The 18,894-nt window shown below is 34.8% G+C and overlaps 1 long non-coding RNA gene across 1 annotated transcript in view; it reads right to left on the bottom strand.

Moving 5' to 3' along the window:
* Nucleotides 1-6,451: 6,451 nt before the first annotated feature.
* LOC129525367 (uncharacterized) overlaps nucleotides 6,452-18,894 on the bottom strand; it is a 231,195-nt gene continuing 218,752 nt past the window's right edge. Inside the window, exons 2-3 of the long non-coding RNA XR_008669640.1 lie at nucleotides 12,167-12,198; nucleotides 6,452-6,956 (exon numbers count right to left, since the gene is read on the bottom strand). This is a non-coding gene — a long non-coding RNA (uncharacterized lncRNA). The remainder of the gene's footprint in view (nucleotides 6,957-12,166; nucleotides 12,199-18,894) is intronic.

The following is an 18,894-nucleotide window of genomic DNA, read 5'->3' as shown; positions in this document are numbered from 1 at the left end:
CCCTCACTGACACTTATTATCTCTTATCTTCTTGATAATAGTCACCCTAACTGGTAGGAGGTGATATCTCATTGTGGCTTTAATTCGCATTTCCCTGATGAATAATGGTGTTGAACAGCCTCTCATATACTTGTTGGACATTTGTATGTCTGTCTTTTTTTTTGAGACGGAGTTTCACTCTTGTTGCCCAGGCTGGAGTGCAATGGCGTGGTCTCCGCTCACTGCAACCTCCACCTCCCAGGTTCAAGTGATTTTCCTGCTTCAGCCTCAGGGTAGCTGGTATTACAGGCACCCACCACCATGCCCAGCTAATTTTTGTATTTTTAGTAGAGACAGGGTTTCATCATGTTGGCCAGGCTGGTCTCAAACTCCTTACCTCAGGTGATCCTCCTGCCTTGGCCTCCCAAAGTGCTGGGATTACAGGCGTGAGCCACCGTGCCCGGCCTTGTCTGTCTTTTTTAGAGAAATTTCTATTCACATCCTTTGCCCCGTTTTTAAAAAGCAGGGTTTCTTCGTTTCACTAGTGTTTGTTTTTTGCTATTGAGTTGTAAGAGTTTATTATATATTTTAAATAATAACCCCTTATCAAATAGATGGTTTGCAAATATGTTTTCCCATTCTTTAGACTGCTTTTTCAATGTATTGATTGTTTGCTATGCAGGAGCTTTTCAGTTGGATGTAGTCGTACTTGTCTATTTTTGGTTTTGTTGCCTGTGCCTTTGGTGTAAAATCCAAGAAATCATTGCCAAGACCAATGTCAACAAGCTTTCCCACTTATATGAGGTACTTAAAATAGTCAAACTCATAGAGGGAGTGAATAAAATAGTGGTTGCCAAGAACTGGGGAGAGAAGAAAATAGGAAATCGCTACCTAATGGGTATAAAGTTTCAGTTATGCAAGATGAATAAGTTCTAGAAATCTGCTACACAACATCATACCTATAGCTAGTATGGTGTTTTGTGCTTTCAAATATGATAAGAGGATAGACCTCATGTTAGGTGTTCTAACCACAAAAGCAAAAAATCAAAAAAAGTACACACACACACATACACACAGGAACACAGGGAAATTTTTGGAGGTGATGCATAGGTTTAGTACCTTGATTATGGTGTTGGTAGCACAAATGTAGACATAAGTACAAACTTATAAAAATGTATACATTAAATATAAGCATTTGTGAACATCAATTCTATTTCAGTAAAGAAACAAAAATATCACAGGAATCTATTTATATCTATCTCCTATACTCTTTCCTCACAAAAAGAAAACTAAATGGGGACATGATCTGGGAAGATTCTATTTACACAGACACTTCTAATTAAGGATGTACTTAACACCACAATTCACTTCCTAATTTCAACTTCTCTCATGACTCATGATCGCAGTTATAATGTATTGAGAGTATATGTGATAGACACTTGCTATACATTACTTGCTATATATACATCACTGCGTTTCTGCATGTAATTATGTTCTCACAATAATTATTTCCACTTATCAATGAATTAGTCAATGCTTAGACATATAAAATATATTTATGTCATGTGATTAATAAATGGAAAAAGTCAGGAGTCAAAATCAGGTCCAATTCTGCAGCCTATACTTGACTCATATGGCTGGACAGAATGATTTGGAATCACCACAATTTGCTTTGAAGGCAAAAGCTGCTCGTGAACATATTTTTTGGTAGAGGCCGGTCTTTTCACTGGCTTGCCTGCTGCCTACTTGCTTCCTAAAAATATACTGTTGATTGTTCGTAGCCTCAGAGAAAATCATTTTTCCATAAAATGCCCATTATAGTGTGTCAATGAACATGATAACATGCATAATTTACCTTGGGCGAGTATGTAATTAGAAAATTAACCTTTTACTTTTCTCCCATTAATCAGTTATAGAAAATGATAGAAGAATAACACATTAACAACCATGTCCACTGTGCTATTTTGCTTTCAATTTCTAAGTTACTAGATAGAAAGAAAATGCTCGAAGACAAGAGTCCGAATATGTTAAGGAGAGATGGCATTTTGCACATATATGGTGACTTACTCCCCATATTTTCCATATCCCTTCAAATATTCTTAATAGTTTCTTTAACTGGAGGCAGCATTTTACTCAAATGAGACAGGAAATTCAGGATTCTATTCTTTACTTTTAAAATAATCCTTACTTTTCAAAAAGCATGACATTTGTATAAGGTTTATGTGTGCCTCCATGAAAGGGTCAGAAACATGTAAAATTGAGTGTGCTGTGTCCTGAGAAATAGAGAGAAACCAGCAGCTCCACTGCCAGATCCTATCCTCCCTCTACAGATGTGGACTTGCTTTCTTACCTTCGAGGAAAGCATAATTATCTAAATGAGAGAGTGTGGAGTCATTCTCATCAAACTGAAAGATTTGAATGCCTCTAACTCTGGAACTCACAGATGATCAGCAGCATTCTCTTTGTGTTTTGAAATCACGGGGTTGATTTTAGGCGTGTCATCTGTGATACTTCATTTCTCAGAGACCCTACAATGTGTGAGAAGGTAGAAAAATCCAAGATATATTAAAATTATATGTGCCAGAGGGGGAGGCATTGAATCAGTGGACTTGGCCAAGTATTACTGGCTGACTGGTTTTTAGCACATTACTTAAGTTCTGAGAGCCTTATTTGTTCTCTTTGCAAAATGGGACTTTTACTTTTCTTGGTTCCTGAAAGAACTTCTAAAAAGAAGAATTGGGGTTAAAAAGTATATGCCAAACATTATAAGTGTATGAAATATGAAATGTTATTCCTATCTGCTGGTAACTTTAAGTGTATCAATTTTGATTTCTATAGCAAACCCAAGGTAAAGGCAGGATTCTATGTCTTCTTAGCCTCAAATTCTCTGTAAATATAACTTTCATGCTCCAAAAATGTCATATATTTCCTTAGCACAGGGGTCGTTCATATATCACCTGTGACCTTGAAACCTTTACCTTTCAACCTCTTGCCTTATCCCCATCTGTGGTAGGCTAGTTAATGCCCCTTAAAAGATCTGTTATCTCCTAATGCCCTTAAGTTATACATTTCACCCCATATTTAGAAAAGGTCTTTGCAGAAGTGATTAAGAATCTTGAGATGGGGCAATTCTGCATTATCAAGTAGGGCCTCAATGAAATCATAAGGTCCTTGTAAGGGAATTTGATACAGGCGGAAGTAGAGAGAGATTTGATACAGGCAGAAGTGGAGAAGCAATGTGACCACTTAGACAGGGGAGGGAATTATGGGGCCACAAGTCAAGGAATGATGGCAGCTACCAGATGCTGGGAAAAGCAGGGATCAGATTCTTCCCTAAAAGATTCAAGGAGCATATGGTACTGTGTATATCTTGATATCTGCACAGTGTAACGATTTTACATTCTGGCCTTTAGAGTGTTAAGAGAATAAATGTGTGATATATGAAGTCACCAAGTTTGCCATAATTTGTAACAGCAGCCATAGGAAACGAGAACAGTGCTCCTCCCATCAGACCAAAGATAATTCTAGCCAAAATGCAGAATGACTATGCAGTCTCTTTCCAAATACCTAACTTATTCCTCACCCATCTTCTTTACTGCCCCTTTCTAGCTCTTGAGCATTCATCTTAAGACTTTGCAAAATTCAATATTACCTTCCCAATGAGAAACTGTGGGATGCATTATCTTCTCTCATGAATGCTTCTTTGCTTGCATCCTAGGTCATTTATGACACAAAAGGAACACTTTTAGATGATGAAGATTGTTGGAGTTAAATGAGTTGTAAAATATGAAGTGGAGTCTCCCAAGTGGAATGATTTAGATAAATTTCTCTTTGACGGTTTGAGGATAGATCTGAAAATTTTTTATTGAGATTATTTCATTTTCCTTTCTACAGTGAATTGTTATACATTATGTGTCTTAGCAGATTCTCGTAAGACATGTTTAATGGAAAGATGAAGTATGCTATCTATCTCTTCAGATTTTCCTTTCCACTCCTTTCAACCCATGCTGCTGGCTTAAAAACACTTTTCATTGGAAATTTAGTGCCTCTGTTTTTACTGTGAAACAAAACAAAACAAAACAACTTTAAACTAAAGAACCTCTTAACGCTATAGCGTTAAGAAAAAAAATGCATGAAACTTCTTGAAAGGTGATATATATTATATATTTTATACATAATATATTTATATTATATATTTTATACATATATTTATATATTATATATAAAATTAGAAATGTGAACAAACAATATATGTGTGTGTGTAGTGAAAAAGGTTATTTTAAATATATATATATACACACACACACACGTGTATGTGTGTGCGTAGCTTAAAAACCAGAAATTTATTTTCCTATACTTCTGGAGGCTAGAAGTCTAAGATCAAGGTGTCCATAGGATTGGTGTCTGATGAGGTCTCTCTCCTTGGCTTACAGTTGGCTGCCATCTAACTGTGTCATAATATATATTCTTCAATATATTTTCATATAAGTAGGGTAAGAAAAAATAATTTTGTTCACATTTCTAAATTTTTCACTGTTGGCTGCAAGATTTTTCTTTTCTGTATAGGCTAATATGCTGCTGTTTCTGCCACTTTTTAGAATTAACTAACCACAATTGATATGAGTGAATTTACCCAGTTGGCAATGACTTAAAAACTGTAGTGAAAAAGGCTATTTTACATTAGTGTATATTGAATTAAAGAGCTGTTTGTCAGAGATCGTCAGTGAATGAGAAACATCTGTACATGTCAACTAGGTCATTGAGATATCCCCTAATATCCAGTGTCTAAGAGAGAATATATTTCTTTATGGCTTTAATGTACTGTGTACTAAGTACAAATAAATACTCAGATTTTTATGTCTAAATACCATTAATAGCATTTTTATGTCTAAGACCACAAAATGATTTTTAAAATAATGCTACTAAACATAGTGCAAAATAAATTGTTAAAACAGCTAATGGGGAAAAAATTATCAATTAAGTGAAAAGGAGAATAATTTACGGCTTTAACTAGCACATTTATACAGATCTCTAGCATACTGGTATATTTCTTTTTCTTCTTTTTCTTTCTTTCTTTTCTTTTCTTTTTTTTTTTTTTTTGAGATGGAGTTGCCCAGGCTGGAGTGCAGTGGCGTGATCTCGGCTCACTGCAACCTCTGCCACCCGGGTTCAAGCAATTCTCCTGTGTCAGTAGCTGGGACTGCAGGCACGCGCCACCACACCCAGCTAATTTTTATATTTTTAGTAAAGACAGGATTTCACCATCTTGGTCAGGCTGGTCTCGAACTCCTGACCTCAGATGATCCACCCGCCTCAGCCTCCCAAAGTGCTGGGATTATAGGCGTGAGCCACTGCGCCCAACCTGCATACTGGTATATTTCTAATGCTTATCGCTGCAACCATTTATCTTTTAGCCTTTGCCCCCATTTTTTTACGTATTTACTATATCACTGTGTGTGTTTGTATGTGAGTGTGTGTTTTAATTAGTAAGTCAAATGAAGGAGTAAGTTAGAAAATTCTAGACTGGGGATAGTATAGGCAAAAATAAGAAAAACAGATGGCCTAGCAAAAAAGTAAAGGAGTCTGCACAAAGAAAGACTAAGGCAGTCAATATTAAACTATTTATTTCAGTGAATGAAATCAGATATTTTGAAGCATATTTTTGATCTGGGTACTGATGATAAATGTATACTCCTTAAAAAAAATACATTAACTGGTATCCCTGTAACTAGTGTACTTTTCTGAATATGTTACAAATTTTAAAATTTCACTTAAAAGTGTGAAATAAAGTGCCCAAGACATTGAAATGCATGCAATGAAGAAAGAGGGAAAAACTTAAAAACAATCCTATTTTTCTCAAATTTTTGAGAATTTGCCCTTTTTAAAGAAAAACATTTTACATTTGATTTAACTCAGCTGCTAATATTGTTCGGTTTGTTAGATATATGTTATTGGTTTGGGTCAGTTACAATTAATTTACCATTCTATGAACAATGAGTTTACATGTCACTATATTCTTATTTTTTAATTCTGAATATTAAAGTTTAAAAGTTTGAATTGTCAAGAGTTAATTTCAAAAGCACCTTTCAATTAGGTAGGAAACACAAGATGCATTTTATACTTTCCTTATGTAGAAAGTTTGGAACAACAAAGGCATTCCATTATTTTCCTAGCATTAAGTAACTTTAAGTGAAGCCAGGGTCTTGTATTAAATTTTTTTTCAAAAAAAGAAAGGATTGAGGGCTTAGGGTAAGGTTTCCAAAGAACAGTTTCCAGAAAAAAGTTGAGAAATTTTGTATTGAGAATAAGAAATATTTTATTAGTGTTGGTATAGACTTGCATTCACATTTCCACTTGATTTTACGTATTTAAAAATGTGAACACTTCCCTAAATAACAGAGGTCAAATTATAAAGTATATATTCTGCTTAATGTTCACAATCTTGAGAATGTACATTTTATATGGAAATTTGGAGAGTTAGGAGTTTCTAGTCCTGCAGGGAGTTAAGGCAAAGAATATTCAAAGACACAGAAATATTCAAAGGTATAGTAAGATTTTTCAAGATCTTTTCCTTACGAAAAAAATTTCAGTATTGCACCTGATGTCTTAGTGTTAGCTGTCAGTCATCTTGACAAGTGGACATATTTAAGGTCAAATATTGAAAATGGAATGTGGGAGAGGGTGGATAACTTATGTCTTGGATGAAAGTGGAAAAAAATAAATGGAAAAATGTGAGTATGCTTCCATTAGAAAAAAATAGATGAAAGCATTTCCATGAACAGGTTAGTATAATAATAATCATTAGAGAGCTGCAAGTAGATAATGAGAAGGATGTGGAGAAAATGAGAACATCCTCATTGTTGGAGAAATGTTGGTGGACAAATTAGAAAAAAATGTAGACCTAAATTGGGGCTCTGGCATTTGCAGTTTTCTTCCTTTGGGAAGAATTCAGGTTCATATCATCAGCTTTTGTATTACTGTAAAAGAAAATAATAAATCAGTTAGCACCACAGATATTGGTTCAGAAGTTTCTAGACTTACTGGGTATACAGATTGCCCTCTCATTCAGGGGTTGTTAAATTTACCTGAAATTTACATGAAAAAATAATTTATTTCAATAGTTTTTGGAGAACAGGAAGTTTTTGGTTACATGAATACGTTCTTTATGATGATTCCTGAATTTGGTGCACCCATCACCTGAGCAGTGTTCACTGTAACCAATGTGTAGCCTTTTATCCCTAACCCCACTCCTACCCTTCTTCCTGGTTCCCCAAAGTCCATTATATCATTCTTATGCCTTTGCATCCTTATAGCTCCCACTTATAAATGAGAATATGCAATGTTTGATTTTCCATTACTGAGTTACTTAGAATACTGGTCTCCAACTCCATCCAGGTTGCTTCAAATGTCATTATTTCAAACCTTTTTATGGCTGAGTAGTATTCCATGGTGGATATATATATATATATATATATATATATATATATATATATATATATATATATATACACACACACACACACACACATAGACACACATATATATGATATATATCATATATATATATCACATTTTCTTTATCCACCCGTTGATCAATGGGCATTTATGCTAGTTCCATATTTTTGCAATTGTGAATTGTGCTGCTATAAATACGCATGTGGAAGTGTCCTTTTTATATAATGACTTATCTTCCTTTCCTTTGGGTAGATAGCCAGTATTTGGATTGCTTGATTGAATAGTAGTTCTACTTTTAGTTCTTTAAGGAATCTCCATATCTCCATATTGTTTTCCATAGTGGTTGTGCTAGTTTACATTGCCAACAGTAGTAAAAAAGTGTTCCCTTTTCACCACACCCACACTAATATCTTTTTTTTTTTTTTTTTGGATATTTTAATCATAGCCATTCTTAGAGGAGAAGGTGGTATCTCATTGAGGTTTTAATTTGCATTTCCCCAGTCATTAGTGATTTTGATCATTTATTCATATGTTTGTTGGTCATTTGTATATCTTCTTTCAAAGACTGTCTATTCTCGTCCTTTGCCCATTTTTATATGGGGTTATTGTTTTCTTCTTGCTTATTTGTTTGAGTTGCTTGAAGATTCTGATATTAGTCTTTTGTCGGATGCTTAGTTTGTGACTATTTTCTCTCACTCTGTGGGTTGTCTGTTTACTCTGCTATTATTATTATTTTTCCTATGCAGAAGCTTTTTTTTGCTTCCCTTTTAAAACATAAATTCCAATTTCATATCATCTCTCTCAAGTACAAAGTTCCACAGATCTTGAGGGCTTAGGCCAATGCCACCAGTCTCTTTGCTAAAGCATAGCAAGAGTGACCTTTGCTCCATTTCCCAATAAGTTATTCATCTCCATCTGAGTCTACCTCAGCCTGGACTTCATTGTTCATATTATTATCAGTATTTTGGTCAAAACCATTCAAAAAGTCTATAGGAATTTCCAAACTTTCTTACATCTTCCTGTCTTCTTCTGAGCCCTCCAAACTGTTCCAACCTCTACCTGTTACCTAGTTCCAAAGTTGCATCCACATTTTTAGATTGTCTTTATAGCAGTGCCCCACTCTCTACAGCACAACTTTCTTGTATTAATTAGTTTTGTTTCCTCACTGCTATAAAAAATACCCTAGACTGGGTAATTTATAGAGGAAAGATGTTTAATTGGCTCACAGTTCCACATAAATGAGGAAGCCTCAGGAAACTTACAATCATGGCAGAAGGCTAAGGGGAAACAAGGTATATCTTACATGGTGGCAGGCATGATTCAGAGATTGAGAAAGAGTGAGAGAGAGAGAGCAAGAAAGCAGGGAAAACTGCCACTTATAAAACCATCAGATCTCATAAGAGCTCATTCACAATCATGAGAACAGTATGGGGGAAACTGCTTCCATGATCCAATCACCTCCCACCAGGTTCCTCCCTCAATACACGGGGATTACAGTTTGAGATGAGATTTGGGTAGGGACACAGAGCCAAATCCTGTCAGATGGCTTTTATTTCCTTGAGGCATATCCCTTCTATGCCAAAAAGGGTTCTTTTTTTTTTTTTTTATCATAAAGGGATGCTGGATTTTGTCAAATGCTTTTTCTGTGTCTATTGAGATGATCATATGGTTTTTGTCTAACTTATTTTTAATCATAGGCCTTTACTCAATAATACTGTGTCACAATTAGCTCAGACACTATGATAGTGAATTAAAGTAGACAGTCTCAAAGCACATGGCGAATGATTTAACTAGTCTGGGAAGTGAGAACATGGCAGAAGTCACAGTTAAGCAGAGCCTTGAGGAATGATGTGCTACCAAGTAAAACTGTGAGTGTATTTTAGAGGAGGGTAAATAGTGCTCCACACAGAGGCAAAAGCACATGAAAAGGCTGACTAGGTGTATCAGCATATTAGTGCATTAGAAAAAGAGTGATACATTTGGGAGAAACTGAAGGAAACCCAGTGGTGCTGGGAAGCAGAAAGCAGGTGGCAGCACCATTTGAAGTAAAGGCAAAGAATCAGAAAATAAAGAGTCTTATATTTTTTCTAAAAAAAGGCTTTATTCTGAATACAATAGAGAGCCATTGGAGTAAACAAACAGATGATAATATCTGTGTTTTTGAATGTTTACTGGCTGCAATAAGAAAAGTGGGTTGGAAGGTGATTCATGCAAAGCTATTGAGTAGTCTAGATGAGAGATGATGGTGGTATGGCCTGCAATGGGGAAAGCTGGATGAACAAAATTTAGTACATTCAAGAGGGACTTGGTAGTCTTAACACTGTATTACATAACTTGAGTGAGAAAGTGGTTGAATAGCTCATGGCTTTCTGGTTTGTGTATCTGAATATATAACTCAACCATACAAGAGATGCTGACATTGGAATAATATCACATTTGATATGTAAGCCTATTGGTTAAGTTTGAGGATAATGACATCAACATATCTTTGAAATATCTAAGTAGAGATGGAAAAATAAGTGGAATAGAAGAGAGGTTTTGTTTACCATACACTATAAAATGAATGATATTTAAAGCCAACAATGTATCACATTGCTTACAGTGTGAGAAGAGAGAGCCTAGGCCAGAGCTTTGAGGAATTGTAACCGAAAAAAACAGGAAAAAAAGGTATCGGTCATTGATTGGTTGCAAACTATGAGTCTTTCTAAAATAGTTAACAACAATCTTGAATGCTACTGAGAACTCAAAAAGCTAAGGATTGAAAAATGTTTAACTGAATTTAGAGAGGACTCTTTGTACAGATTAAGTGAGTCCAGAGAGCTTGGTCTTCTCCCCGAGATGGAGACGAGGTAAGAAAGACAGTGCAGATAATGTTTCACAGAGTTTAGCTAGAAATGGAGAGAGAAGTATAGTAGTGATTGAGCAGAAAGTGGGGTGAAGGGATCCTTTATGAGAAAGGATAAACAATGAGAGAGGTTAAATATGTAAAGAAGCATGAATAATCAATGCTGTAAAGGTCATGAAGAGGTAGAGAATGGAATCCAAGCAACAGACATGGACCTTAGATAGGAAAAGATAACCTGCTGAAATAAACTAGGAAATTGGAGACGTTAAGATTGTTAAAGGAGTTGTAAAAGTCTCAAATACTTGTGGAATGTGACAGAGCAAACAGATCAGAGAAACATAGATCAATTTTTGGGTCATGTTGAGATTGCATTTGTGCTTGGTAATCATAAATTTAAAGTGAAACCAATCTGCACTTTTGTGTGACCTTTTCCAATAGGGCACAGTTATCTTAGTTCTGAATGTAATAGATGGGAAATGCAATAGATAGGTTTATCTAGTTTGAGAGTTTTGCTAGATATGAAAAATAAAAAGAGAAGCAGATGTGATAAACTATGCTACTGACAAGTATAAAATTGAAATTATGGACCGTGGACTTTCTTTTGAATAAGCAGTAAAATAATGTTATCTCAAATAAGTGCAGCTGTTTCTACCTTTGTGCAAGTAAGGTTTGCAAAGATATAAAAACTATGGTCAAATAAGTACAAAATCTCCCAACAAAAAGAGAAGTAAAGAATACCGAGACTGCATCTACCATTGTGTTTACCTGAAAGATCTACACTGAGCTATCTTGAGGTTGCAGTGGGTAAGTAGGCTTACTTTTTCTGTTACTCTACTAACCAACTTTTTCAGTTGGTTGTTTATAAGAGCTCACAGAGCCCTCAATTTGTCTGAGTTATTTCTGTCAGACATTCGTAGCAACACCTTTATAAGCATTAAACTTAAAAATAATAAAACCATGGAAATTATATGTTTTAATCCTCTCATTTTAAAGATGATGTATTGAAACCCAAAGAGGTGATGTATCAAATAAGAACATAGAATGATTAAGAAAGCTATAACTTAAGCTCAAATACCTTGAACCTTAACATGGGCAATCATTCATAGCCTTAATTGTTGTCACTGACATAATGTGTTGCAGATTCATATGTTGGTATTGCAGAAGATGAGCCAGACAAAGCATATCTAAATAAATTAATATTTAATATTACTTTAGGGGCTGTTACACCTTGAGGTACAGTGTAGTTGTTTTATAAAATTGTGGCTTTCTAAATATTCTTCAAATTTTTCTACCAAAAAGTCTCACTACTTTTAAGAATATTGCTAAATGCTATATAATTTAACTGTTTGTCCCTTTTGAAATTCATGTTAAAACTTAATCCCCATTTTAATAGTATCAAGAGGGTGGGAAATCTGACTACAGTATTTAAAGGTGGGAACTTTGGGAGGTAATTAGAATTAAATAAGTTTGTGAGGGTGGGACATTAGTAGCTTTGTAAGAAGAGAATAAGACCCTGAACTATCACACTAAGCCCCCTAACCATGTGATGCCCTATACTGCCTTGAGATTCTGAAGAGATGCCTTACTAGCAAAAGGTCCTTCACCAAGCATAACCCCTATACCTTGTGTTTTCCAGCCTTCAGAACTGTAAGAAGTAAGTTTCTTTACTTTAAATATTACCCAGTCCTAGGGATTTAGTTATGGCAACAGAAAACAGCATATGACACTAACAGACAAAATATTTCACATAATTTTAGGGAACCATTTGTGAGATATTAAAAAGTCTTACATAAGACATTACCAAGAATGATATCCTGAAATTTGGCAAATGAAATATATTAAACAAATATGACCACAGGGCACATTTCAAAATGATAATAAAGTTACCTTGGTACATTCAGATCACATTTTGATCTCATCTGAAAAGACAGAAAGAAGAAGAAATATTAAATAAAAATACACAAAGTTTTATAACCATTATTCCTGGTATGTCATTGCTCTTGAAAGATACTAGTCAAATTTTAGTACTTTCAGTAAATAAGCAAGCAAAGAAACAAATAAATAAAATCTAAAGAAAGAAATTGTGGATAGTAGATCAATGCTTTGTTCAAACCCATACTTTTTCAAATATACATTATGGTGATGTGCAGGCACAATGACAGTTCCACCAAGTAGGAAAAATGGACCTTGAATTCAGTAAAGAAAAACACTTTTAGCAGAATGCTTATGTTCATTAAGACAAAATTAGTAAGTTTTTAGTTTCTATAGGACTTACAAACAAACAAAAGATGGTAAAAAATGGAAATTAATAGGTGTAAAGGTAAACTTGATGGCATTTTTCACCATAAGCAGTTGTGAGTATTGATTCTTAAGAGATGTAAACATTAATTGACAAAATTAAGAGGCATGTCGAGGAAGACAATAAAAAATGCACTTCTCACTCTTACAGAGTATTTTGGAAACTCATTTACTCTTCCTTCTTTCTTCTTATTCTGTATAATTTATTATGTTTTGTTTGAGTTTTGGTCTAACATTTACCTAAATTTGAACTATCTTCTCACTGTAAAGAAAATAGTTCTAAGACTAAAATCTCATAAGCATGAGATTAAAGAGTACCTTCCAAAAGGGTGGAAAAAAGGTGTAAGCAGCAGTGCCTTTTAAAAAAAGATACTTTAAATGGCAGTAAACTCCAACTCTGTCTACGTAATAATTTTTTCTTAGACAAATTCAATATAGTGTTAAAATAGAAGAGCTAATTTATCCTCAGCTTAATAATATCAGTTGACTTCATTAAAATTTAAAATTGAATATCACATCAGAAAAGTCAGCTACAGTATGGATTTAGAGAAAGGTAACAGTCACAAGATTAAGGTACCCATTGCCTACACACAGCGTGAATCCTATGTGAAGTATGAATACTCACCCACCAATGGTTTCATGTAATCTGCTTGTGTAAATAAAATGACTTCTTCTATGGGAGTGCCATCAGCAAGATTCTAGAGTAAGAAGTCTTGGGCCCAACTCACCAACAACTAGTAACTATCCATAGAATAGAACATCTTTTTAAAAACTCCAACATCTGGAAATAATCCTGAGATACTCATATGGCAAGCAGAATGAAACACAATCTGAATTTCGAAGGGTAGGAGGAATGGTCTCACTCCAAACAAGCAGGCATGGTGCCAGACAGAGTTTTCCTTAACTCCGTTTTATTTTTTTAGAGAGAAAGAAAGAAAAACAAAAACTGAATCCAGCTTCCCTAGCATTCTCAGATAGCCCAGTCAGGACTGACTTCCCAGGGAACAGTGGTAAAATCAACATGGCTTGACTGCCTGGTGAGTCAGGTAGAAACAAAGAGGACTAGCACACAGATCTTCGTGGCACCTCTTGCTTTCCTGCCAGCTGCAGAACTTGATCCGAAATATCTGCAAAGCTGAGATGGTAGCCTTTAGAGGTAGGATAGGAAGCACAATCTAACTTAAGCTCCTAGACTGCTTTCCTCCCAACCCAGCCTCAGAACCGCGCCTGCCCCACCCCCTTCCCGGTGATCTCATCCAGGAAGAGCGACTTCTACCCTGTGGATCTCAGATAAGTAAAGGGACTATACGGACTAATGATCCTGCTTAGGAAGGAAGACTGCCACCTCTGTGCATTTTGGAGAAACAGAGCTGCTAGTACTGCTTCAACCAGGAAATCAAGCAGCCACCTGACTCAGCCAAAGGCCAACCCCACAGCTCAACCTGGACAGGGAAGCGATCTCTAATTTCATACTTCTAAAGGAGCATAGCCTCAGGTCATTTCCCTGCCTAACCTCAGAGCCCAACCTGCAGCCCTTGCCAAACTGCAGATAACAAAGAGGGAGATTATCCAGCCAGGGAATAAATCCTGTGACTGGCCGACCAGAAGCCTATGCAGTACTGAGCCAGCAGCTCCACCTGAAAGCAGAGCCAGCCAGTGGTCTCACCAGTCAACAGACCTCAGCTAGTAGCCCCTGACAACATGAAAGCAATGGCAGCACCCCAGCTCACTAGATAACTCACAACAAGCTCTGCCTCCATAATGTCATCATTAGCTGGCCTTACATAATCATAGGCTAGATAAATAATGAAGCTCTACACCTGCCAAAGAATATCTGTAAAGGCCAGAAGAAGGAGATGTCTCCTCAAGTGCATAGACAACAACATAAGGACATAGGATTGTAAAGAATCAGGAAGTCATGACGCCCCCAAAGAAAACTAATAAACCTACAATAACAGACCCTCCAAAATGAAGATCTATGAAATGGCTGACAAAGAATTCAGAATAATATTCATTAAAAAGTTAGGTAAAGTAAAAAAAAAAAAAAAAAAAAAAAAAAACCTATAGAAAATGTAATGAGATTTGAAAAACAATAAACACAAAGGTCAGATGAACAAAAAAACAGACAAAAGAACCAGAGAGAAATCATAGAGATAAATAATACAAAGACTGAAATGAAAAGCTTAATAGAAAGCTTCAACAGCAGACTCACACAGAAGAAAGAATCAATGAGTTAAAAAACAAAACATTTGAAATTATCCAGTCAGAAGAGCAAAAAGATAATAAACGAAGTCTAATGAATTATTAGACACCATCAAGAGACAGAATATTTATCAAATAGGATTTGCAGAAGAAATAGTATAAAAATCAGATCTGTTCATCAGAAAAAAAAGAGTGATAAAGATTTTTCAAGAAAAACAAAAGCTAAGGGAATTTATTAGCACCAGACCTATCTTCCAAGAAATGCTAAAGGGAGTTTCTCAGGCTTAAAGAAAAGGACATTAGTAACACAAAAACATCTGAAAGTTAGTTAAAAACAAAACAACAACTCACTGGTAGAAGTAAGCACACAGTCAAATTCAGAATATCCTAACAGTGTAATAGTAGTGTGTAAATCACATATATCTTTAATATAAAGGTTAAAAGGCAAAATTATTAAAATAATAATATTTACATAAATTCTTAAGGGATATGCAATATAAAAATGTGTATTTTGACATCAAAAACTCAGAATGTACAGATGAGAATTGGGGTTAATATGTAGAGACTTTTCTAAAATATTGCAATTAAAGTTAAGTTGTATCAGCTTAAAATAATCTCATGTGTAATGTTTTTTGTAAGCCTCATGGTAATCACAAAGCTAAAATCTATAATAGATACATTAAAGATAAAAAAGCAAAGAATCAAAACTTACTGTTAAGGGAAGTCACTTAGAAAGTAAAATAGGAAGAAACAAACTACAAAACAACTAGAAAATAACTAACAAACTGGTGATCATAAAGTTTACCTATCAATAATCACCTTGAATACTATGGACCTCGAATATGTCTGGCAGTAGCCTTTTGAGTGGAAACCTTACAGGCTAGGAGAAATAGGCATGACATATTTAAAGTGCTGAAGATTAAAAAAAAAAAGGATATCCTTCAAACATGAAAATAAAGATTTTCCAAGATAAACAAAATCTGAGGGATTTCTCAATATCAGACCTATCCTACAAAAAATACTCAAGGGAGTATTTGAATCAGAAAGAAAAGAACATTAATGAGCAATAAATAATCAACAGAAGGTAGAAAATTCAGTGATAATAGTAAGTACACAGAAAATCACAGAATATTATAACACTGTAAATGCATTTGTAAACTACTCTTATCCTAAGTAGAAAGACTAAATATGAACCAATCAAAAATAATAAGTACAGGCCAGTTGTGGGGGCTCACACCTGTAATCCCAGCACTTTGGGAGGCCGAGGTGGGTGGATCACAAGATCAGGAGATCAAGACCATCCTGGCTAACATGGTGAAACCCCGTCTCTACTAAAAATACAAAAAATTAGCTAAATACACATTCACCGAACATTGGACCACCCAGATATATAAAGGAAATATTAGAGCTAAAATAAGAGATAGGCCCCAATACAATAATAGCTGGATACTTCAACACTTCACTTTCAGCATTGGACAGATCTCCATATAGAAAATCAACAAAGAAACATCAGACTTAAGCTGCACTATAGACCAAATGGATCTGATTGATAGATATTTACAGAATATTTCATTCAATAGCTACAGAATACACATTCTTTTCCTCAGCACATTGATCATTCTCAAGGATAGACTATATGTAAATCACAAAATAAGTCTTAAAACATTCAAAAACTTTAAATAATATCAAGCATTTTCTCTGACAACAATGGAATACAACTAGAAATTAATAACAGAGGAATTTTGGAAACTATACAAATACATGGAAATTAAACAATATGCTTCTGAATGACAGATGGACCAATGAAGAAATTAAAAAATTTCTAGAAACAAATGATAATGGAAACACAACATACCCAAACCTATGAGATACAGCAAAAGGAGTACTAAAAGGGAAGTTTATAGCTATAAAAGATCAGAAAAGAGTAAAAAGATAACAGTATAACAATGTCATAAAGAGTAAAACTTAAAATAAACAATGTAACAATGCATGTTAAAGAACTGGAAAAGCAAGAGCAAACCAAACCCAAAATTAGTAGAAAAAAAGAAATAATAAAGATCAGAGTAGTGATAAATGAAATTGAAATGAAATAAATACAAAAGATCAATGTAACAAAAGTTGGTTTTTTAAAAATGTAATTAAAATTGACAAAGCTTTATCTCAACTAAGTAAAAAAGGGAAAAGATACAAATAAATAAAATCAGAAGTGTAAAAGGAGACATCACAAATGATACTGAAGAAATTTTAAAAAATCATTAGTGACTATTATGAGTAACTATATCCCAGTAAATTGGAAAATCTAGAAGAAAGGAAGAAATTCCTAGGCACAGACAACCTACCAAGATTGAACCGGAAAGAAATCCAAAACCTGAACAGACAAATAACAAGTATAGAGATTGAAGGTGTACTAAAATGTCTCCCAGTAAAGAAAAGCCCAGAACAAGTGGTTTCAATGCTGAATTATACCAAACATTTAAATAACTAATACCAATCTTACTCAAAATATCCAAAAAATAGACGACGACACAATACTGCCAAACTCATTCTACAAGGCCAGTATTACCCACATACCAAAACCAGAAAAAGACACTTTAAGAAAACAAAACTACAGCCCAATATCTCTGATGAATACTGATGCAAAAAATCCTCAAGAAAACACTAGCAAATAGAACTGAACAATACATTAGAAAGATTATTCATCATGCTCAAGTGGGATCTATCCTTGAGAGGCAAAGATGGTTCAGCATACACAAATTAAACAATGTGATACAACAGAATAAAGAATAAAAAAACATATGATCATTTCAATTGATGCTGAAGAAGCATTTGATACAATGCAACATCCTTTTATGACAAAAACCCTCAAAAAACTGGGAATAGAAGGAACATACCTTAATATAATGAAACCCCTACATGACAGACCCACAGCTAGTATCATACTGGATGGGGAAAAACTGAAAGGCTTTCCTCTAAGATCTGGAACATGACAAGGACACCCACTGTACCACTGTTATTAAGCATAGTACTATTATAGCTAGAGGAATCAGATGAGAAAGATATAAAGGGCGTCCAAATTGGAAATAAAGAAGTCAAATTATTCCTGTTAGCAGATGATATGATCTTATATTGAAAAAACCTAAAGATTCCACAAGAAAACTTTTAGAACTGATAAACAAATTTAGTAAAATTTCAGTAAACAAAATCAACATATAAAAATCGGTAGCATTTCTATATACAAACAGTGAATAATAAGAAAAAGAAATTTAAAAAATAATTCCGGCCAGGTGTGGTCTCACGCCTGTAATCCTAGCACTTTGGGAGGCCAAAGCGGGTGGATTATGAGGTCAGGCTATCAAGACCATCCTGGCCAACATGGTAAAACCCCATCTCTACTAAAAATACAAAAATTAGCTGGGTGTGGCTGCATACACCTGTAGTACCAGCTACTGGAGAGGCTGAGGCAGGAGAATTGCTTGAACCCAGGAGGCAGAGGCTGCAGTGAGCTGAGATCACACCACTGCACTCCAACCTGGGTGACAGAGTGAGACTCCATCTCAAAAAAAAAAAAAAAAAAAAAATTCATTTACTGTAGTCACACAAAATTAAACACATAGGAATTAATTTAACCAAAGAAGTAAAAGATTTCTAATGAGAATGATAAAACACTGATGAAGGAAACTGAAGAGGAAACCAAAAAGTGGAAAAACATTCTATGCTAATGAAGTGGAAGAATAAATATTAAAATGTCTGTACTACCCAAAGCAATCTACAGGTTTAATGCTATTCCTATCAAAATACCAATGACATTCTTCACAGAAGTAGAAAAAACAATTCTAAATTTTATATGGAACCACAAAAGACCCAGAATAACCAAAACTGTCCTAAGGAAAAGAACAAAGCTGGAGGAATTACATTAACTGACTTCAAATTATACTACAGAGCTATAGTAACCAAAACAGCATTGTAGTAGCATATAAACAAACATATAGACCAATGGAACAGAATGGAGAACCCAGAAATAAATTCACACACCTACAGTGAATTCATTTTTAACAAAGTTGCCAAGCACTTACACCAGGGAAAAGACAGTTTCTTCAATAAATGGTGCTGGGAAA

The sequence above is a fragment of the Gorilla gorilla genome, chromosome 9 (genome assembly GCF_029281585.2).
Source record: "Gorilla gorilla gorilla isolate KB3781 chromosome 9, NHGRI_mGorGor1-v2.1_pri, whole genome shotgun sequence".
NCBI lineage: Eukaryota > Metazoa > Chordata > Mammalia > Primates > Hominidae > Gorilla > Gorilla gorilla.
The sequence above is the reverse complement of the archived record's forward strand: the minus strand, read 5'-3'. Positions and strand labels throughout refer to the sequence as shown.